The sequence below is a fragment of the Nilaparvata lugens genome, chromosome 4 (genome assembly GCF_014356525.2).
Source record: "Nilaparvata lugens isolate BPH chromosome 4, ASM1435652v1, whole genome shotgun sequence".
In the NCBI taxonomy this organism is placed as follows: domain Eukaryota; kingdom Metazoa; phylum Arthropoda; class Insecta; order Hemiptera; family Delphacidae; genus Nilaparvata; species Nilaparvata lugens.
Genome location: NC_052507.1, coordinates 45721286 through 45746619, shown reverse-complemented (window position 1 = coordinate 45746619; position 25334 = coordinate 45721286). Strand labels below are relative to the sequence as shown.

At 34.3% G+C, this 25334-nt stretch overlaps 1 long non-coding RNA gene across 1 annotated transcript; it reads left to right on the top strand.

Moving 5' to 3' along the window:
• Nucleotides 1-1131: 1131 nt before the first annotated feature.
• LOC120351199 lies at nt 1132-8976 on the top strand. The gene is made up of 2 exons (XR_005571230.1): nt 1132-2289; nt 8338-8976. It is a non-coding gene; the product is annotated as an uncharacterized LOC120351199 (long non-coding RNA).
• The last annotated feature ends 16358 nt before the right edge of the window (nt 8977-25334 follow it).

Genomic DNA, 25334 nt, shown 5'->3' with positions numbered 1-25334 from the left:
TAAAAATGATCTAAATCTTACAGCGTTCTAACACAAAAGTTTGATAGACAAAATGCTAGATTTGATTAGCTAAATGCTAGGTTTGATAAGCAAAATGCTAAGATTGATAATTTGAAACAAGATCAAAGTGCTAGGTTTGATGATATGAAGCAAGAATTTGCTAGCATAAGACTAGAGCAGGTAATACAAAGCAGAAAATTAAAGAGATAAATGATACATTAAGTAAAAATCACAAAGAAATAGGTCATCTACAGCAGAAACCAATGATCTTGAAATATCAATGTTAGATGTAGAAAAATCAATGCAGAACAAAATCATTCAAGTTTCTGATAGGGTTGATGAAGTTAATGAGAGTAAATAAAAATAAGATCATAGTTGAGCAACAAAATATGACACAAAATGCTATCAATGTAGAAAATAATGAAAGTATTAAGCATGTTGAAAAAGAGGTTGTAGAATTAAACGAAAAAGTAGACAGGGAAATCAAGGTATTATCCTTTTGAAAATAGATTGACAAGAAAATACAGCTGCTATAACTGAGGTTAGAAAAACATAAATAAAATTAACATGTCAACAAAACCGATGTGTAATCATACTGGTAACAATAGTAATTTCGATAGGTTTGAATTCCAAATGCAAATTGACAAAAATAATCCAATGCATTTCTTAGTAAACTTGACCGAGTATCTTGAGAGAAATGAAATCACAAACAGGATCAAAATCAAAAGATTTTGTTTTGAAAACAATTTTAATTCAAATTTTGCTCATTGTGATTGGTGGATTTTCATCCGTTTTGATGTAAATAACTTTGAAGAATTAAAAGAGAAATTCATTGTTACCGCATACCACGGTCTCTTCCACAGCCATATCACCTATGGTATATGTGCCGGTATGTCATGCAGGTGTTTTGTTGGAAGAATGTTGATCCTGAGAAAAAGTTTCTCCGGATCATCACTCCCTTCGCATCGCCTGAACAATTGGTGCGCCGATCTTAGGAGACTGAAGATTATGACATCTACATTCATATATGTTCAGCTCCCTGTCCCTGTTGAGAAGAGGACATCACACCTGTCTTCAAAGAGGACAAGTGCAATGATCACAGCTCGGACAGCGGACGGTAATGAGCACCGTGTAACAATTCAAACACCCCGCTCTCATAGGATATTAATTATTAGAATAGCGGAGTCATCACTCAGGCCACCAAATTGGACTTTTGAACTGGTGAGCTGAGAGAGTGATGACCGCGTAGAGGCGAAACTAGAGGGAGAACGTTCCGAGACGCGCTAGAGGAAGGTTGTGCTTGAGATAGTGAGATGTAGTTTTTAGTAATGTGATTGAGGAGTGGATATGTTTAGAGAGAGAGAGTATAGATGTTTGTTATGGGATTTTTTCAATAGAGTGAGATTGTTTTGGTGAATTTGCGTATTTATTTAATAATATTATCCTATAAAAGTAGCAGGGCCCAGGACCCAAAAAACCTGGTGGTGGCAGCTCTACTGGAGAGCACTGTCATGCTCGCCACGCACGCCACAAGTGGTGACTTGGCGGTGGGATCCGAACTCTGAAAACTTTTTAAAAGTATTTCAACCGTGAAAGAACAGTAAAAATTGTCTCCGAAAGATAATATAATTGGTGCCGTGATAGTTTCAAAGTTCATTGTTAAGTGTTACTAAATTTTAATTCGTTTTTGAATGTGTGTACGTGATTGTGTTGAACTCTTGATTATGTGTATTATGTATTTCGTTAGTTTGTGAAGATGAAGAGAACTTTATTAACTACCAAATAATGATCAGTATAAATTTATTTCTACATGAATTCGGACAAAAGGTGAAATTTCTTCAATTCATAGTTCAATATATCAAATCCGTGCAGTAATATTTTCTAAATAACGTTGACGTCTCAAAAATGATGCAGCTAAAAAAATTATTAAATTCAATTTTAAAGACTGTTGAACAGTGAGTTCGAAAATTATTCGGATGAAATATGAAACCGAGCGCGATTGTTGAACTCTGGAAAGCGGAAGTGTCCTGAGTCAGCAGAACGCGGGCAGCGAACCAGCGAAACGTTGAGGTGGGGATTGGCAGAGGTGTGACGTGGGCTTCCTCCAACTTTTGGGTGTTGGCGAATACGTCACCAGGTTCATCGCTCTTCAGGCTACACGACTCCATAGAGACTGTCGCTGTCATTCTACCAGCTGTTCGGCGGATGACAACTGTAATAACATGGATCTACTACTGGGGCAACGTTTGCGGCATTCTACAATGGAGATGAAGACATCAATTAAATTTGGTGAGCAATTTATACAGCTCTTTCTATATTGAAAATATTATTGTTATTATTTATATATTTATCGAATATTTATGTGGCGTTTATGTTGGAGATAGACTTCCCGATGAATTCATTTTATGATAGGTCTACATTCGTTTATTTAGAGCTCATATCAAATTATTAATGTTCATTTATGCTGAATCGATCAGGTCAGATATCAATATTGTTTATTATAAAATAATTTAAGATGAAAAGATTTCAGGAAATTATCTAGGTCACACAAAGCTGATAGATTAAATTTATTGTTTTATGAGAGTTATTTATTTATGCAAATGAAAGGTTAATTATAAAAATTTAAAATGGCTGAGAGAGTTAATTTTGAAGGGCAGGAAGTAGAAGTTCAAGCTGCTTTTGAAGCGCTATCAGCTAGATTAAATCAACTTAGTATCACACTAAACGAAACTGTTAACAGAGACCTAAATAGAACAGATACAAATTTAGTAGATGTAGAACTTGTTACACCCCCTGAGCAAAATGTCAAACCAAATTTCGATCTAGTTAGCAGTATTCCAACATTCGATGGAGAGCAGTCAGATCAAATCCATTCTTTTCTTGACACTGTTGATGGAATCTCTCACTTGTGTGGCTGGTCAGAATTTCAAAAGACACAAATTATCAGATTAAAACTTACCGGAAGTGCATTATTGTTTTTCAAGTCAGATGATAGGTGTAGGAATGCAAAATCTGCAGCTGAAATTAGAGCAGCTTTGGTTGAGCGTTTTGGTGATAGCCTACCAAGTCGCTATTACTATGAGCAATTGGCATCAATCCAACAAAATAAAGGAGAGTCAATTGAAAAATATGCAGACCGAGTCATGAACATTAGTAGGAAGACGATTAGAGTAACAGCAAGTGATGAAGCTAATAAAATACTAAGGGAAGAAGCTGATAGGAGAGCCATGGAGTCATTCCTAAGAGGATTACTTGGCGAAATAGGGAAACAAACTCGAATCAAATTCCCAACATCCTTTAAAGAAGCAGTAACAACAGCCATAGCGATTTCCAACCTAGATAGAAAACCCTTCCAAAATGAACAGGAGCCATCTAGAAAAGTATTTAGCACAATAACTCAAAAAAATTGTTATAACTGTGGGAAGATTGGACACATCGCTAGACATTGTAGGAAGAGAGTTGTACACACTGACACCCAACAAGTGGGCATTAGAGTTTGTAACTTTTGTAAGAAAAAGGGTCATCTAGAAACTGAATGTAGAATGAAACAATATTCCGCAGATAAAATTTGTAACAATTGCAACAAGCGAGGACATCTTGCACACAATTGTTGGGGAAGTGGGAAAAAGATAAATGACAACCGAAAAGATCAAGAGAAGTTGTTAAACGACAACGGGGAGCTCAAGACCGCCGTTGGGAACCCCAAACATTAGTAAATTCAGATCAGTTTTGTAATAGGTCTGGACAGGCGAGACGAAGTAAGCCCAAAATTGTAACTACATTATGCCAAAATAGTGCCGAAGAACTAGTTGTGGATGGTAGTATTGGAGGAGTGGAAGGAAAGATTGTAGTTGATACGGGAGCACAAGTATCCCTTATCACAAGACAAATCGTAACTGGCACAATCACTCCAAGCAACATCCTAATTAGAGGCATCGCTGGAGCCCTTATGCGAGTGCATGGGACAGTGAGGCAAGTTATAAAACTGAATGGGATGGAGGTAAAATGCGACTTAATAGTAGTTGACTTACCAGACACCTATATTGCAATACTGGGATATGATGTTCTCAAAATTAAAAAGTCAGTCATAGACCTTGATCGTAGTATATTATTTATGGAGGGAAGGCAAGTTGCGCGACTTTATGAAAGAAACAGTTCCAATGAAGATTACAAAAAGAGTGGCTATATGAAGGTTGAAGAAGAAAATACTCAATCAAAAACTATAAGTATGAAAAGTGAAGGAAGTACTCAAACAGATTTTACAAATTCAAAGATAGAAGAAAATTATATCCAATCAAAACCGATAACTTCAAAATTACCCTCAGAATCGACAGTTCATGTTAATGCGTATTGTAGAACCAATCTCACAATACCTGCTAGGTCGGAGAGAATAGTACAAATCAAATTGGGAAAAAACAATAAAGAATTGAAAAATGAATTAGAAAACAAAGTAATAATAACAGAGCCTGTAACAGTCAAAGTTCATGGAATTTTAATAGCCCGAAGTCTTTCTAAAGTAATGAATGGTATGTGTTGGACTAAAGTAACAAATGTAACCAATGAAGATTTAACATTATATAAGAACACATTAATTTGTAATGTTGAAGAGTCTCAATCAAGCAATGATGAACACGATGCTAACTATAAAGAAGTGAAGCTAACTAGAAACAGAACAGAGGAGTTTGCAGCTAAATTAGAAGGAAAGTTGAGTCATTTGGATAATGAAGAGAGAATTAAGATGAGAAATATACTTTGCAAATATATTGACATTTTTAGTCTTGAAGGAATTGAGAATTTAGGCTGCACATCAACAGTAGAACACAAAATTAATACTGGTGATCACCCCCCTATTAATAAAAGACCGTACAGGGTACCACATTCACAGAGAGATGTTTTGAAGAAACTTATTCAGGAACAGCTAGACAAAGGAATCATTGTGACCAGTTCATCACCTTGGTCAGCACCAGTTGTTATTGTTCCGAAAAAACCAGGTCCTGATGGTGTTATTACATACAGAATGTGTATTGATTTTAGAGAAATTAACAAAATTACAGTTCCAGAAGTATGGCCTTTACCTGATATCCACGAGACATTAGATTCATTAGGAGGTAGCAAATATTTCACAGCACTTGATATGAATTCTGGATTCTTCCAAATCAAAATGCACCCTGAGAGTCAAGAAAAAACTGCTTTCAGTACTCCTGATGGACATTATGAATATACAAGAATGCCAATGGGACTTATCAATTCACCAGCAGTGTTTCAAAGACTTGTAGATTCTACCTTGTTAGGATTGAAAGGAAAAGCATGCTTACCGTACATGGATGATATTTTAATATTTAGCCCTACAATAGATCAGCACACTGAAGATATTGCCGAAGTATTGGATAGATTTAGAGAAGTCAATTTGAGTGTTCAATTGAAAAAATGTCAAATTGCTAAGCCAGAAATAAGTTTTCTAGGTCACATAGTCAACAGGGATGGAATCAAGCCATGTCCTAAGAAAATTGAAGCAATCAAAGAGTTTCCTCGACCTAAAAATGAAAAAGAAATCCGTGGTTTTGTAGGTTTATGCAGTTATTACAGAAGACATGTTCCAAAATTCGCCGAAATCGCCAAACCGCTTACAAAATTAACTAAAAAGAATCAACATTTTGACTGGAATGAAGAATGTGAAACCGCTTTTCAAAAGTTGAAAGAAAAACTAATCACAGAACCGCTACTTATTTATCCAGATTTCTCAAAAGCATTTATTCTTAGCACAGATGCCAGTAATTTCGCAATTGGATCAATTTTAGCTCAGGAAATCAATGGAGTTGAACATGTTATTGCATATGCATCTAGACAACTCAATTCAGCTGAACAAAATTACAGTGTAACAGAGCGAGAGCTATTAGCAGTTGTGTGGGCTGTTAAATATTTTAGATGTTACCTCTATGGTCGATCATTCACTTTATATACTGATCATAGTGCTATCAAGTGGCTTTTATCACTGAAAGATCCATCAAGTAGACTAACCAGATGGGCTTTGAAGTTAGCTGAGTACGATTATAAAGTAATTCACAAGCCTGGTGTTAAACACTCAAATGCAGACTGCTTAAGCAGAGTTATATACAAGAATACAGTTGAGAATCTTCCACTGTTAGACTTGGAAATCATAAGAGAGAAGCAGAGAGCAGACGAAGAGTGTCAGCGCCTTCGAGAGTATCCTAGTTTCAAATTGAGTCCAGAAGGGATCATTCACTTCAAGAAACATGATAAGAAGTTGATTGTTATACCAAGAAGCCTTCGAGAGAAAGTTATTCGTCTCCACCATGATCTTCCTTCTGCCGGTCATGGGGGCATTAAGAAAACAATTGTAAGAATTCAAGAAAAGTTTTATTGGCCTAAAATGAAGAATGATGTAACTAATTTTATAAGAGCGTGTGAAGAATGTAGTAAAAGAACAGATTACGGAAAATCGAAAGCACCCTTAGGAGAATTTAAAGAAGTGACCGAGTTTGGATACAGACTGTCATGTGATATTCTAGGTCCACTTCCGTTATCAAAGTCAAGAAACAGATACATCCTAACAGTAATTGATCATTTTACTAGATATGGGGATTTTATCGCCCTACCGGATCAAACTGCTGAGACTATTGCACAAGCACTAATACAGAGAGTGATAACAAGAATCGGCGTACCAATGGAATTAATTACTGATCAAGGAACTAATTTCACGTCTGATCTGATGAAATCGATGTGCAAACTTCTAGGAATAAGAAAATTACAAACAACAGCTTATCACCCAATGAGTAATGGTAGAACGGAAAGAGTTCACAGAACTATACCAAAAATGTTGAGTCATTATGTCAACAAAAATCAAGATGACTGGGATGAGTTGCTTCCCATGGTGAATATGGCATACAATTCGCAAGAGCACGAATCAATTGGATACACACCTTATGAGATGGTATTCGGAAAGAAAATGAGAACACCGCTTGAAGCTGATCTCACATTAACTGAAGATACAGAGATTTATTCGAATTATATAGAAGATCTTAGAAGTAGACTACAAACTATAAAAGAAATGTCAGTTGAGTGCCAAGAGAAGGCAAGGAAAACGCAGAAGAAGCAGTACGACAAAAAGTCTAAAACAAGTGAATATCGTGTAGGACAAAAAGTTTATCTTTATGTACCACAAATTAAAAGAAAGAGAGTGAAGAAATTGTCAAAGCTATGGAGAGGACCGTATCGAATTGTAGAAATTAAATCGAAACTGAATGTAGTATTGAGAGTAAGAGGAAAGAACGTAGTTGTACATGTAAACAGAATAAAACCAGCGTTGTACTATGAGCAAGCTGCAAATGAAGTTAGAGAAGGAAACGAGCCAGAAGAAGAAGAGGAGGAAGATGAAGAACAAATAGAAGTCAATGAGGAAAACGAAGAAGAGCAAGATGAAGACGACGACGATAACAATGACGAAGTAAGAGAAGAGGAAGCATATGATGAAAATGAATCAGATAACGATGCAAACTCGAAACACAAGAGAAAAAGGAAAAAACCAAGAAGATATAACGATTATGTAGTGTATTGATTATGTCCATGATTATTGAGATATAAATATATATTGTATATTAAATGTAAAAGAATGACCCCATACGATAGATTATTCATTTATTTATTCAATTATAATATTCAGTAGGAAGTTTATATATGTCGAAGTTTATTTTTATTATGGATATTTATTTTGTATTACTTCAAGATGATAACTTTAAATGTTGGTGAGAAAGAATTAAAGCAAGTTTACTTGAGACAGGAACAAAAATAAAGAACTAAAACAAGGTGTGAATGATTAGTATGTTGAGTAAGTATGGAGTGTGAAAGTGATGGCCAGTGAATGTTGATGATTGTGGAAGAATGATTTGTGTGATTGAAACTAATAATAAAAAACTAAACATGTCCATGGGAAAACCAATAATGAAACTTTGATTCACTAATTTTGTGAATGAAAACGAAATGCATAATATTCTATTATTGAAGAATTTTCATGTCTTGCTTTAATTCACACCAAAGGAACTATGAAAACTTGTAGTATATTTATACCTTATGCTATTATTATATATTAAAATTAATTTAGGAGATGAAAATAGTTTTGAAAGTAAGATATTATAAGTATGAAGAAGCCTACTTTATTCAATAAAGTCATCAGCATTGACTTAGGAAAATCTAATATATTGAAACATGAGAATAATTTATGTTTAGTGTAATAGAAAATTGACAATTTATTGCTGTATTTAATAATATGTATAATAAGTATAAGCTTGATACTGGTCGTAGTTTTGTGTTGTCTCGCAGGAGTGCCTTTTGCGAACGGACAGAGAGGCCAGAGCAACAGAGCCACAGGCACACCACCATCCGAGTTGAAGGAGGCGGTCACCTCGAGAAGATAATGCAGGAGACAACATTCGGCAACGACACTGCCTAAGAGTCAACTCAACAGTTTCAAAATCGCTGGGTGTTCAAAAGTGACCAATGTGTGGTGGGGACTATAATGATTAGAAATTTAAAACTTTATGTGGGAGAACTTTATGGTAGCCTAATGTGTTAAGATGGACTCTGCTTTGCTCTGTGCCAATAATTTATTGTTTGTAAAATTAGACTAGATTCATCATTCAAATGTATAAGTATGATACTCTCTCTCCTTGAATTTTATTATATAAATTTTTAAAATGTAATGAATATGGAAATGTATCAACTATATTTAACGATATTGTCAAGATTTAAATTTTATTTGATTTCAACTTAGTTTAAAGATGTGCCAGTAATTGTATATGCCACATCTTTTTCATGCGGAGGGGTGATGTAACAATTCAAACACCCCGCTCTCATAGGATATTAATTATTAGAATAGCGGAGTCATCACTCAGGCCACCAAATTGGACTTTTGAACTGGTGAGCTGAGAGAGTGATGACCGCGTAGAGGCGAAACTAGAGGGAGAACGTTCCGAGACGCGCTAGAGGAAGGTTGTGCTTGAGATAGTGAGATGTAGTTTTTAGTAATGTGATTGAGGAGTGATTATGTTTAGAGAGAGAGAGTATAGATGTTTGTTATGGGATTTTTTCAATAGAGTGAGATTGTTTTGGTGAATTTGCGTATTTATTTAATAATATTATCCTATAAAAGTAGCAGGGCCCAGGACCCAAAAAACCTGGTGGTGGCAGCTCTACTGGAGAGCACTGTCATGAGTCAGCAGAACGCGGGCAGCGAACCAGCGAAACGTTGAGGTGGGGATTGGCAGAGGTGTGACGTGGGCTTCCTCCAACTTTTGGGTGTTGGCGAATACGTCACCAGGTTCATCGCTCTTCAGGCTACACGACTCCATAGAGACTGGTGCTGTCATTCTACCAGCTGTTCGGCGGATGACAACTGTAATAACATGGATCTACTACTGGGGCAACGTTTGCGGCATTCTACAATGGAGATGAAGACATCAATTAAATTTGGTGAGCAATTTATACAGCTCTTTCTATATTGAAAATATTATTGTTATTATTTATATATTTATCGAATATTTATGTGGCGTTTATGTTGGAGATAGACTTCCCGATGAATTCATTTTATGATAGGTCTACATTCGTTTATTTAGAGCTCATATCAAATTATTAATGTTCATTTATGCTGAATCGATCAGGTCAGATATCAATATTGTTTATTATAAAATAATTTAAGATGAAAAGATTTCAGGAAATTATCTAGGTCACACAAAGCTGATAGATTAAATTTATTGTTTTATGAGAGTTATTTATTTATGCAAATGAAAGGTTAATTATAAAAATTTAAAATGGCTGAGAGAGTTAATTTTGAAGGGCAGGAAGTAGAAGTTCAAGCTGCTTTTGAAGCGCTATCAGCTAGATTAAATCAACTTAGTATCACACTAAACGAAACTGTTAACAGAGACCTAAATAGAACAGATACAAATTTAGTAGATGTAGAACTTGTTACACCCCCTGAGCAAAATGTCAAACCAAATTTCGATCTAGTTAGCAGTATTCCAACATTCGATGGAGAGCAGTCAGATCAAATCCATTCTTTTCTTGACACTGTTGATGGAATCTCTCACTTGTGTGGCTGGTCAGAATTTCAAAAGACACAAATTATCAGATTAAAACTTACCGGAAGTGCATTATTGTTTTTCAAGTCAGATGATAGGTGTAGGAATGCAAAATCTGCAGCTGAAATTAGAGCAGCTTTGGTTGAGCGTTTTGGTGATAGCCTACCAAGTCGCTATTACTATGAGCAATTGGCATCAATCCAACAAAATAAAGGAGAGTCAATTGAAAAATATGCAGACCGAGTCATGAACATTAGTAGGAAGACGATTAGAGTAACAGCAAGTGATGAAGCTAATAAAATACTAAGGGAAGAAGCTGATAGGAGAGCCATGGAGTCATTCCTAAGAGGATTACTTGGCGAAATAGGGAAACAAACTCGAATCAAATTCCCAACATCCTTTAAAGAAGCAGTAACAACAGCCATAGCGATTTCCAACCTAGATAGAAAACCCTTCCAAAATGAACAGGAGCCATCTAGAAAAGTATTTAGCACAATAACTCAAAAAAATTGTTATAACTGTGGGAAGATTGGACACATCGCTAGACATTGTAGGAAGAGAGTTGTACACACTGACACCCAACAAGTGGGCATTAGAGTTTGTAACTTTTGTAAGAAAAAGGGTCATCTAGAAACTGAATGTAGAATGAAACAATATTCCGCAGATAAAATTTGTAACAATTGCAACAAGCGAGGACATCTTGCACACAATTGTTGGGGAAGTGGGAAAAAGATAAATGACAACCGAAAAGATCAAGAGAAGTTGTTAAACGACAACGGGGAGCTCAAGACCGCCGTTGGGAACCCCAAACATTAGTAAATTCAGATCAGTTTTGTAATAGGTCTGGACAGGCGAGACGAAGTAAGCCCAAAATTGTAACTACATTATGCCAAAATAGTGCCGAAGAACTAGTTGTGGATGGTAGTATTGGAGGAGTGGAAGGAAAGATTGTAGTTGATACGGGAGCACAAGTATCCCTTATCACAAGACAAATCGTAACTGGCACAATCACTCCAAGCAACATCCTAATTAGAGGCATCGCTGGAGCCCTTATGCGAGTGCATGGGACAGTGAGGCAAGTTATAAAACTGAATGGGATGGAGGTAAAATGCGACTTAATAGTAGTTGACTTACCAGACACCTATATTGCAATACTGGGATATGATGTTCTCAAAATTAAAAAGTCAGTCATAGACCTTGATCGTAGTATATTATTTATGGAGGGAAGGCAAGTTGCGCGACTTTATGAAAGAAACAGTTCCAATGAAGATTACAAAAAGAGTGGCTATATGAAGGTTGAAGAAGAAAATACTCAATCAAAAACTATAAGTATGAAAAGTGAAGGAAGTACTCAAACAGATTTTACAAATTCAAAGATAGAAGAAAATTATATCCAATCAAAACCGATAACTTCAAAATTACCCTCAGAATCGACAGTTCATGTTAATGCGTATTGTAGAACCAATCTCACAATACCTGCTAGGTCGGAGAGAATAGTACAAATCAAATTGGGAAAAAACAATAAAGAATTGAAAAATGAATTAGAAAACAAAGTAATAATAACAGAGCCTGTAACAGTCAAAGTTCATGGAATTTTAATAGCCCGAAGTCTTTCTAAAGTAATGAATGGTATGTGTTTGACTAAAGTAACAAATGTAACCAATGAAGATTTAACATTATATAAGAACACATTAATTTGTAATGTTGAAGAGTCTCAATCAAGCAATGATGAACACGATGCTAACTATAAAGAAGTGAAGCTAACTAGAAACAGAACAGAGGAGTTTGCAGCTAAATTAGAAGGAAAGTTGAGTCATTTGGATAATGAAGAGAGAATTAAGATGAGAAATATACTTTGCAAATATATTGACATTTTTAGTCTTGAAGGAATTGAGAATTTAGGCTGCACATCAACAGTAGAACACAAAATTAATACTGGTGATCACCCCCCTATTAATAAAAGACCGTACAGGGTACCACATTCACAGAGAGATGTTTTGAAGAAACTTATTCAGGAACAGCTAGACAAAGGAATCATTGTGACCAGTTCATCACCTTGGTCAGCACCAGTTGTTATTGTTCCGAAAAAACCAGGTCCTGATGGTGTTATTACATACAGAATGTGTATTGATTTTAGAGAAATTAACAAAATTACAGTTCCAGAAGTATGGCCTTTACCTGATATCCACGAGACATTAGATTCATTAGGAGGTAGCAAATATTTCACAGCACTTGATATGAATTCTGGATTCTTCCAAATCAAAATGCACCCTGAGAGTCAAGAAAAAACTGCTTTCAGTACTCCTGATGGACATTATGAATATACAAGAATGCCAATGGGACTTATCAATTCACCAGCAGTGTTTCAAAGACTTGTAGATTCTACCTTGTTAGGATTGAAAGGAAAAGCATGCTTACCGTACATGGATGATATTTTAATATTTAGCCCTACAATAGATCAGCACACTGAAGATATTGCCGAAGTATTGGATAGATTTAGAGAAGTCAATTTGAGTGTTCAATTGAAAAAATGTCAAATTGCTAAGCCAGAAATAAGTTTTCTAGGTCACATAGTCAACAGGGATGGAATCAAGCCATGTCCTAAGAAAATTGAAGCAATCAAAGAGTTTCCTCGACCTAAAAATGAAAAAGAGATCCGTGGTTTTGTAGGTTTATGCAGTTATTACAGAAGACATGTTCCAAAATTCGCCGAAATCGCCAAACCGCTTACAAAATTAACTAAAAAGAATCAACATTTTGACTGGAATGAAGAATGTGAAACCGCTTTTCAAAAGTTGAAAGAAAAACTAATCACAGAACCGCTACTTATTTATCCAGATTTCTCAAAAGCATTTATTCTTAGCACAGATGCCAGTAATTTCGCAATTGGATCAATTTTAGCTCAGGAAATCAATGGAGTTGAACATGTTATTGCATATGCATCTAGACAACTCAATTCAGCTGAACAAAATTACAGTGTAACAGAGCGAGAGCTATTAGCAGTTGTGTGGGCTGTTAAATATTTTAGATGTTACCTCTATGGTCGATCATTCACTTTATATACTGATCATAGTGCTATCAAGTGGCTTTTATCACTGAAAGATCCATCAAGTAGACTAACCAGATGGGCTTTGAAGTTAGCTGAGTACGATTATAAAGTAATTCACAAGCCTGGTGTTAAACACTCAAATGCAGACTGCTTAAGCAGAGTTATATACAAGAATACAGTTGAGAATCTTCCACTGTTAGACTTGGAAATCATAAGAGAGAAGCAGAGAGCAGACGAAGAGTGTCAGCGCCTTCGAGAGTATCCTAGTTTCAAATTGAGTCCAGAAGGGATCATTCACTTCAAGAAACATGATAAGAAGTTGATTGTTATACCAAGAAGCCTTCGAGAGAAAGTTATTCGTCTTCACCATGATCTTCCTTCTGCCGGTCATGGGGGCATTAAGAAAACAATTGTAAGAATTCAAGAAAAGTTTTATTGGCCTAAAATGAAGAATGATGTAACTAATTTTATAAGAGCGTGTGAAGAATGTAGTAAAAGAACAGATTACGGAAAATCGAAAGCACCCTTAGGAGAATTTAAAGAAGTGACCGAGTTTGGATACAGACTGTCATGTGATATTCTAGGTCCACTTCCGTTATCAAAGTCAAGAAACAGATACATCCTAACAGTAATTGATCATTTTACTAGATATGGGGATTTTATCGCCCTACCGGATCAAACTGCTGAGACTATTGCACAAGCACTAATACAGAGAGTGATAACAAGAATCGGCGTACCAATGGAATTAATTACTGATCAAGGAACTAATTTCACGTCTGATCTGATGAAATCGATGTGCAAACTTCTAGGAATAAGAAAATTACAAACAACAGCTTATCACCCAATGAGTAATGGTAGAACGGAAAGAGTTCACAGAACTATACCAAAAATGTTGAGTCATTATGTCAACAAAAATCAAGATGACTGGGATGAGTTGCTTCCCATCGTGAATATGGCATACAATTCGCAAGAGCACGAATCAATTGGATACACACCTTATGAGATGGTATTCGGAAAGAAAATGAGAACACCGCTTGAAGCTAATCTCACATTAACTGAAGATACAGAGATTTATTCGAATTATATAGAAGATCTTAGAAGTAGACTACAAACTATAAAAGAAATGTCAGTTGAGTGCCAAGAGAAGGCAAGGAAAACGCAGAAGAAGCAGTACGACAAAAAGTCTAAAACAAGTGAATATCGTGTAGGACAAAAAGTTTATCTTTATGTACCACAAATTAGAAGAAAGAGAGTGAAGAAATTGTCAAAGCTATGGAGAGGACCGTATCGAATTGTAGAAATTAAATCGAAACTGAATGTAGTATTGAGAGTAAGAGGAAAGAACGTAGTTGTACATGTAAACAGAATAAAACCAGCGTTGTACTATGAGCAAGCTGCAAATGAAGTTAGAGAAGGAAACGAGCCAGAAGAAGAAGAGGAGGAAGATGAAGAACAAATAGAAGTCAATGAGGAAAACGAAGAAGAGCAAGATGAAGACGACGACGATAACAATGACGAAGTAAGAGAAGAGGAAGCATATGATGAAAATGAATCAGATAACGATGCAAACTCGAAACACAAGAGAAAAAGGAAAAAACCAAGAAGATATAACGATTATGTAGTGTATTGATTATGTCCATGATTATTGAGATATAAATATATATTGTATATTAGATGTAAAAGAATGACCCCATACGATAGATTATTCATTTATTTATTCAATTATAATATTCAGTAGGAAGTTTATATATGTCGAAGTTTATTTTTATTATGGATATTTATTTTGTATTACTTCAAGATGATAACTTTAAATGTTGGTGAGAAAGAATTGAAGCAAGTTTACTTGAGACAGGAGCAAAAATAAAGAACTAAAACAAGGTGTGAATGATTAGTATGTTGAGTAAGTATGGAGTGTGAAAGTGATGGCCAGTGAATGTTGATAATTGTGGAAGAATGATTTGTGTGATTGAAACTAATAATAAAAAACTAAACATGCCCATGGGAAAACCAATAATGAAACTTTGATTCACTAATTTTGTGAATGAAAACGAAATGCATAATATTCTATTATTGAAGAATTTTCATGTCCTGCTTTAATTCACACCAAAGGAACTATGAAAACTTGTAGTATATTTATACCTTATGCTATTATTATATATTAAAATTAATTTAGGAGATGAAAATAGTTTTGAAAGTAAGATATTATAAGTATGAAGAAGCCTACTTTATTCAATAAAGTCATCAGCATTGACTTAGGAAAATCTAATATATTGAAACATGAGAATAATTTATGTTTAGTGTAATAGAAAATTGACAATTTATTGCTGTATTTAATAATATGTATAATAAGTATAAGCTTGATACTGGTCGTAGTTTTTGTGTTGTCTCGCAGGAGTGCCTTTTGCGAACGGACAGAGAGGCCAGAGCAACAGAGCCAGAGTTGAAGGAGGCGGTCACCTCGAGAAGATAATGCAGGAGACAACATTCGGCAACGACACTGCCTAAGAGTCAACTCAACAGTTTCAAAATCGCTGGGTGTTCAAAAGTGACCAATGTGTGGTGGGGACTATAATGATTAGAAATTTAAAACTTTATGTGGGAGAACTTTATGGTAGCCTAATGTGTTAAGATGGACTCTGCTTTGCTCTGTGCCAATAATTTATTGTTTGTAAAATTAGACTAGATTCATCATTCAAATGTATAAGTATGATACTCTCTCTCCTTGAATTTTATTATATAAATTTTTAAAATGTAATGAATATGGAAATGTATCAACTATATTTAACGATATTGTCAAGATTTAAATTTTATTTGATTTCAACTTAGTTTAAAGATGTGCCAGTAATTGTATATGCCACATCTTTTTCATGCGGAGGGGTGATGTAACAATTCAAACACCCCGCTCTCATAGGATATTAATTATTAGAATAGCGGAGTCATCACTCAGGCCACCAAATTGGACTTTTGAACTGGTGAGCTGAGAGAGTGATGACCGCGTAGAGGCGAAACTAGAGAGAAAACGTTCCGAGACGCGCTAGAGGAAGGTTGTGCTTGAGATAGGGAGATGTAGTTTTTAGTAATGTGATTGAGGAGTGGATATGTTTAGAGAGAGATAGAGTATAGATGTTTGTTATGGGATTTTTTTCAATAGAGTGAGATTGTTTTGGTGAATTTGCGTATTTATTTAATAATATTATCCTATAAAAGTAGCAGGGCCCAGGACCCAAAAAACCTGGTGGTGGCAGCTCTACTGGAGAGCACTGTCATGCTCGCCACGCACGCCACATATGATGCATATCTTAACCAATCTTGTCCATAGTCATTTAAATTTGTATTTTTTCTGAAATAATTTTGGAAGTTAAAATAGTAGCTTATTTTCCTAATCTTTAAATTGTTGATAAAACTTAACTTTTCTAAAATCTATCTATTGTAGTGTAAATAATTGTTTGCTTGCGGTATATTTTTTCATCATGTATTACATATTTTAATTATGTCTATTTTTTGTCAGGTATCATATTAGGTAACTAGGTTTTTCAGAGCAAATTATGTCCCATTTTTCATCTTTCATTGCATATCGTGCCATTAGCCATATGTAATTAGGTTATAGTTTTCTTCTGGGCTTTTAACCCATTTTGCATTTTATATTTTTTTTGCTGTCCAATACTTTGGACTTTTGGTAGACAAGTAGGTGTGATTCTTTTAGAGGTGTTGGCGTGAACCACATATGGCTGGACTCGATTATCTGACCTACTTGTTTGCGATATAAAAACCTTAAGACTGCAACATCAAATGTTTGTAGAAACTTTTGCATACTTTTGTTTTTGTGGTCCGATACTAGAGTCTGCTATCACATTGCCTTACAGACATCTAGGAACTCTCCACCCAGTCACAATAGTCAAAATATTTTTTCCTTCACCAGTTGTTTTTGTGGGAGTGATAGCTCACAGTTATAACAAATTAGAGTCATACTTGGAATCTACAAAATTCCATAGTAGTATATTTTATTAAATATACTTCCTTATGAAAGTTTACTACTGACATGTAGGATAAGCTCTAATTAATCTTTCTCTTCCTTGTATTATTTAGGAAATTTATTCACCCAATTTTCTTTTTCTCTTATTTGTATTTTTTAGGGAACTTATTTGCCCATTATCCATCTTGATCGTCTTTGTATTGTAATCTTGAAATGGTTTGTACTTATTATACATTCTTCAAATTCTGAAATTATTTAAAAAATAAATGGTTCAATTTAGAACATGCTGAAATTTAATCTTATGTATAAATTCTTTTGTTATAATAATAAAACTTCAAAATTTGAAAGTATTAATGAATTGTGTCGCCATATATATATGAGATGTTCAATATAAATGAAAGTTAACTTGAATAATAATGTTTTCATTAAATAAAAACGTCTTGTCATATTATTAATTGAAATGAGTTGAAGGTTAAAATTTCTCTAAAGTTTTTGTAATTGATGTCTTTTTCTAAATTTAAAAAAAAAAACTGTTTGTTCTATAAATTTTGATATGATTGATTATCGTTTGAAATGGATGCTGGAGTGTATGTAGAATTTTTAGTGGGGTTTGTTGATTAGAATTTTGCTGGTATGTGATTGTTTTTTGAGATGGAAACCCATTATTGCCTAAAGAAGGAATAACAGAGGTTATGACTTAGAGAGGCAGTAATGAGATAATATTTTTTGTGTTGATTACTTATGTTGATTGCCATAGATGCAAAATAATGATTAATAATGTTGATTGACATAGATACAGATGATTACTTATGAATATTGATTGCCTTTGAAGCAAAATATTATTGATTTCTTGTTTAATGATTGATAGTAAAGTTTTGTCATGAAATGTAGTTTGTGTTTAGAACATTGAAAAGTCGAAATAAACTAAAGTATCCAACAAACGATGATTAATAATATTGAATGATTTGCTTTTTATAAAATATTTGAAATGTGAATAAATGGAAATGAAATTATTTTGTTTTTATTAAAATTTTGTAATTGATATCTCTATAGAGTTTGAGGAAATTTCACAATTTATGTATTGCTGACTGTATAATAAGATGTTAACAAATTTCATTTTTATATTTATTATATACTTAGAAATAATTTTCATGTGTATTAGTTTGTATTGGAAGCCTAATCAAAATTTTCTTTTTAGTTTATAAGCATTTTAAAATAACAAGTACAGCATGGACATTAACATCAAAATAATTATCACGTGAATCTCGAAATCAACAACAAGTGAACGCCATAAAGAGTGTTAAGAATATTTGGGTGATTTTCGAACTAGTGTGACTCATTAATTGAATATCTACGCCAATATCTAAGCTGATGCCTACACCAATGCCAACGCCAATATCTACGCCAATATCTACACCAATAACTATGCTGATATCTACACTGATGTCTACACCAATGTCTGCGCCAATGTCGAAGCCAATGCCTACGACAATGCCAATGCCAATGCCTGCACCAATGTTGATGCCAATGCCTACGACAATGCCAATGCCAACACCAATGCATACGCCAATGACAATGCCAACGCCTATTGCTGACCATGTAACTCAAACTTCAACACTACCACATTACCTGGAGGTGATTGCCATCCATGTTCACATTCGCAACTTTGAATTCAGAATAACAGTCACAGTATCATGGAAGAAATTGATTCAAAAAATCCTCTCCTAAATTATTCCTGTATGCAGAACTCTAAACTTGAAAGCTGAAAATATCAAAAAACCAAACCTTACCTAAATTAATCCTCACCTAAGTTAATCCTGTATGCAGCATCTATCTCTTTTCCAAAAAACAAATTACATTGTCATTTCAAGCCTGAAATGTACATTGTATAATTATATGTGTCTCTGTATCGAGTTTGGCAATGCTAACTGAGATGTCACCTGTATTGAGTTTGGTATGCAGCCATCTACTACAAGCATGAGGCAATGCTAACTGAGATGTCACCTGTATCGAGTTTGGTATGCATCAGTCGACTACAAGTATCAGCCCAACACTACGAGTATTCGGATCAGCCCAACACTGATGTCATCACACTGAACTAACTGAGTCACACTTAACTGAAATTCATACTGAGTGCCTTAACGGACTGTTTTCCAGAATTTGCATCGATAAAATCAACCGCGTCAATAGTGAAAGAAATAAACATTTTTGGATTTATTGAAATTTTAAGTGAAAATTAAATGTAACAATTCATCAATTCATTTAAAAAAAAATAATTTTTTTTTGTTCAACATACTAAATTTTCATGCAATAAAAAATTGAATTTTTCAATCTATTAAATTTATGTGCAATTTCAAAAACTATTCTTTATATATATTAAACTTTCTGTTGAGATATTTTCCTTAAATTATAAAGCTAAATCAAAAGTGATTTTGATATTCTATACTTTGAAATATTGTTTGGAAATGTATAACAAATGCTATTGATGAATTTTTATAATACTTTTCAATATTATAGGATGACATGTAATGTTTTTATAGAAAAAATTGTTACTGTTCCCGAATTTAATTTCAACAATTTCAATTTGTTTCAATGTAATTTTTTTCTTTGAATTCTCAAACAGTAAAATTTTTTATGTCAAGAGGGGGGTATTTGTAATATTACATTTTTTCTCGATTAAAATCGAATCTTCAATTTGAGATCTATAAAACTTGATAGTAAATATCAGAGTAATCGATATGCGGACAACTTTTAACTGAGAAAATATTTCAAATATTAATATTATTAGGCTATTAATATTATAATAGTATTGTTTTAATAATTAATAAATATTTTTATTTCCACAAACTCTGTATATGGTGAATGTGGAACAGCTGCATCAAATAAATTATCTCAAAAACATCTGTTTAGAAAAACCTAGTTTTTGAACTTCGTTTTCCTGATGCAATGTATAGGCCTACACGTGGCATGGATTATTAATTTTTCAGCTAGAACAGTTTTTTGAGACAAAGTGCTAAATAAATGTCTACAGTTTTATCAATGCTGTATCGGCAATATGAATGAATACGCATGCAGTTAATATGGCTTTGAATGAAGGTGTTGATATTTTTAAATAAATTATTCTCTTCCATTTTTATTTAATTACAATCCCAAAATTATTCGAGCCCTGATAGAATGATTGACTCACCGTACAGTCAGTCGAAAATTTTAATATTGAAATGAGAGTTATCTTGGCAAGATGAACAAGAAATAAGGGCACCTTTTCGATATTTCTTCAAATGAAAAATGAGTTTTGTGGGTTGTCAAAACTCCCCCTGAAAGGGAAACTATTCAAATTATCCTATCTTTTATTGAAATAACAATGATTTCTGCGTTGAATAACATGTTTCTTGCCAACAACAATAGAACTCTTTGTGAATTTAGATATGACCTACACTGTAGATTTATATAATTCTATCAATCAAATACTTGGAAATTGAAGTAATTATTTCAGTCAGTTTATGGTTAGTTGATAAAATTGATTATCAATAAAAAATAATGATTATAATTTTATCAGTACAAAATTAGTTGAATGAATTGCCGTTGTACTGAGTTCTTGGTAAACTATATTTTAATATTGGTATTTATCCATTCATTATTTTTCCAGAAGTTATTTTATTTGAATTAGAAAATATTTATCAGGTCCTATCAATTTATCATTTGTAACAATGAATGTAGAGCAAACTGCACGGCGAATTGTAATGGAGGATTCTGATTGGCTGAAAAGTTCAGCGTTCGGAGTACGGTACGGCGAACAGTTGAAACAGAAACGAGCGGCACGGCGAACGGTTCGGAGTACGGTATGGCGAATGTTTAACAGCTGATTTTTAACTTTATGAAACATATGCTCATGTTCGCTGAAAGGCGCGATGTTCGGCGAAATGCACGGTTTGCTTTACGGTTCGAGGTTCGGTTCAGCATGTGTGGTCGCACCTTTAGATGTTACAGGACATTATCTACACTGTAATAGTGTGAGAACAATTGATGAGTATTGCCTGATAATTATTTGAGAACGCAGAGTGGCGTGACTCGCTCCTGCTCTCTCTCTCTCTTTCTCTCTCTCTTTTCACCCTCTCTTGTGTTATGTCAAGTGAGTGAGCGTGTGTCAGTTCAGCTCCGCATTCAAATACATATTTCGTAGGGTTATACAGATCAATTCACCACAAGTGAGTGAGCGTGTGTCAGTTCAGCTCCGCATTCAAATACATACTTCGTAGGGTTATACAGATCAATTCACCACAAATTATACATCAAGTTATTCAGGTTTTTGAGCTTCATTCATTGTAAAATTATCTTTTCAATTACCTCACTCTCTTTTTAGTTTATCAAAAAACTTTCCTAGTTCTTCAGTATACCTGTTCGCCTGTGATCCACCTAATGGTACATCATGGTTAGACCTAGAGGCACGCCAAAAAATGGGGTCAACGCTCCGAAGCCGGGCCTTCCCCAGCTATTTCTGAATCCTCATTGTCTGAGCAGGCCCTTCGCATAATGCGACTGCAAATTGAAGAATCTGTTCAAAATGCTGTCACGATGGCAATGAAGAACATTCTCGAATAAGTCCAGGCACTGAAAGTTGAGAATCAACAGCTGCATGAGAAAATTCGGGAGCTCGAGGTGAATTGTCACCTTAAAGTCAACGATCTGGAGCAATATGGTCGCCGACACTCAATTGGTATATTTGGCATCCTGGAAAGTGACAAAGAAGATACGGACCTGCTGGCGCTTGATGTCTTCAACAAAAAGCTCAACTTGCCTGTGAATGGCCAATCTCAACCGATCGCATCGAGTTGGAAGGCGTCAACCACCTCAACAAGGGCAAGCGAAGCCCAAGGACCACCCCATCATAGTTCGACTCTGCAGTTACTGGACCAGGAAGATGATCTTCAACGCTAAGAGGAAGCTGAAGGGTTCCGGCGTCACGATTCGCGAGGATCTGACTATGGAGCTCAAGATCCTCAACGCTGTGGCTGATCGTCATGGGCATAGGAATGTCTGGTCATCTGACAGGAGGATCAAGATCTGTATCGGCGAGGGAGGATCCAAGAAGGTCCACACAGCCGAGAGGATTGATTGATTGATTGAGTACTTTATTTATGTAGATTACAATATATACTGGCTTATACACTTTTACAGGGTGATTCTTAATTATGGTAAAATAATTTAATACTTGATAGTAGAGGTAAAAATAAGAAGAAAAGTTCTTATAAACATATATCCAAAAACGCTTCATTAGCGAACTATACAGGTTGAAAGTTTTCGCCCGGAATTCAGTTCCTCTGGTGAATTACACCGATGCTGAATTGTTTGGGGACTAGTTTTTGAAAATCTTGTGCTAAATTTATATGGAAAAATATCTGAAAAACTGAATAAAACTAGTCTGGAAGCTGTAGTGTGAGTAGTTATTGAGAAAAAAGTTGAATTATGAAAATAATCTAAGTAGAAAAACACAGACTTCTACGTTTGATGCCCAATAACTTTCTTCAATGACCAGTAAACAATTAATTTTTCGCAATAAAAATTGTAGAGAATTTAATTATGAAAAGAATCATGTAAGCTGTGAAAACTAAATTTAAATAAAAGTTCAATAAAATGTATACTTATGTAGTACATTACACCACAAAAATTTGCTGTTTTATGAGGAGAGAACTAATAATAACTCATAAGTTGTAGCTGATTGCAAATAAAATATTCGGTTTTTTATGAAAAGTCATTTTTATATGAAAGTAACATATCTAAATGACATTAAAGTTATACCAAAAGACTAAAGATGATGTTCAAAGTTACCTCCGTTGTTCTGAATGCATATTTTCAGACGTCTTCTCATCGATTGTCGGACCCGTTCAAATATTCCAGGAGTCTGCTTTATCATTTCTATTCCGTTCAAAATCCTTAATCGGATTACTTCAATGGTATCAATCGAAGTATTGTATACTAAGGTTTTCAATTGTCCCCAAAGATAAAAATCCAAAGGATTTAAGTCTGGTGACCTAGCTGGCCATGGTACTAGCCCACCTCGGCCTATCCATTGATTTGGAAAGCTGTGATTCAGGTGTTCACGAACAGCAACACTGAAGTGTGCTGGAGCTCCATCATGCATAAACCAAATGTTCTGGCGCAACTGAAGAGGTACATCTTCAAGTAAGATAAATAGCTCCTCTCTCAAAAGGTTTAAGTAGATTATGCCAGTAAGCCTGGGAGGAAGCTCGAACAGAAGTAGATGATCTCCTATGACTCCTGCCCAAATTTTTACTGAAAACTGATGCTGTGGATTAGGATTGATGGCATGAGAATTCTCATCTGCCCAAATATGTTAGTTGTGGACGTTCATGATAGCTGTTCTTGAAAAGTGTGCTTTGTCGGTAAATAAAACGGTTGTTGAAAAGTTTGGGTTAACAAGTTTTACTTAAAACCATCGGCAAATACCAGCAAGGGGAATACAGTCTTGTGGCAATAGAGTATGAACTTTCTGGAGGTGGTATGGATGTAATTGTTGCTCTTTTAGTATCCTCCAAATAATAGATTGATTGACATTAAACTGCACTGACAATTCTCTCATGCTCTTCTCTGGATGTTCATAAATTTCATTAAGAACTTGTTCTTCTAACTCAACAGTCATAGTAGATTGGGGTCTGCCTGCATAAATTTGCTCTTTGGATATCAAAGAACCTGTTTCAGACAGACGTTGATGAATAGTGGCAAAAACCTTGAACTTGGACTTACTCGGTTAGGAAAGTTCTCTTGATACAAACGTCTTGCTTCAGTACTATTACAGTAGTGTCCCATTCCATACATTAAATGCATGTCAGCTAATTCGGAGTATGAATAATGTCTAAAATCACATGCCATTTTTTTAAAAGTTAACACTTAACACAAAAGCAAAGTGAAATGGTTACAAATAATTGGTAAATAGATTAAACAAAAGACAAAGCGCTGTTACAGTAGGCCTAACTTACAGTTTGTTGTTTTGTTCAACAGTGAGCTAAAATATTTCTGAAAATAATTTTCAGCTGATAATTTCTTTTAAATATTTTCTTATTCAAAACAAAATAAATCAGCTGTTTTGGAACAGCTGTTATTAAAATCCATGTTTTATTTGCAATCAGCTACAACCTATGAGTTATTAGTTCTCTCCTCTTAAAACAGCAAATTTTTGTGGTGTATGTACTACATAAGAATACATTTTATTCAACTTTTATTTAAATTTAGTTTACACAGCTTACATGATTCTTTTCAGAATTAAATTCTCTACAATTTTTATTGCGAAGAATTATTTGTTTACTGGTCATTAAAGAAAGTAAGTTATTGGGCATCAAATGTAGAAGTCTTTGTTTTTCTACTTAGATTTTTTGTATATTTCAACTTTTTTTCTCAGAAACTACTCACACTACAGCTTCCAGACTAGTTTTATCCAATTTTTCAGATATTTTTCCATATGAATCCAGCATGTCTTTCAAAAACTAGTCCCTAAACAATTCAGCATCGGTGTATTTCACCAGAGGAACTGAATTCCGGACGAAAACTTTCACCCTGTAAAGCTCGCTAATGAAGCGTTTTTGGATATATGTTTATGAGAACTTTTCTTCTTATTTTTACTTCTACTATCGCGTATTAAATTATTTTACCATAATTATGAATCACCCTGTATACAATAGCTTACAATACAGCAAAACTATAGATGAATTTACATAATATAGACTAAGAAAATAATTATTGAACTGTATATGATATGAAAAAGCAATTTGTGATATAATAACTATAGATAATAATTATATCATTATGCATCTACATAAATTGGCGGAGCTTTGGACATATCAATGTCCATTCTTCGGAAAGAATATTAAAAATATCCTCCCTACTAACTCTCTAACTCTCTAAAAAAAAAAAAAAAAAAAAATAACAAAACCTACTCTAGAACATGGTACGCCATAGTGGAGTAGGTCAATTTCCACACAGAAAAATCTAAACAAGTAGAGGACACATTATAAGAATTTTTGTAACTAACTATTGTAATTTATCTAATATTTTGTGTAATTGATGTTGTAGTTTTAGTTTTTTTGGGAAATAATCATTTTATTCATTCATTTTATTCTACCAAAACGTTAATTTCATTATTTAAACTAAGTATTTATTTATTAATGGGAATATTGTAAAAGTTTTAATCAATATGAATATTTAT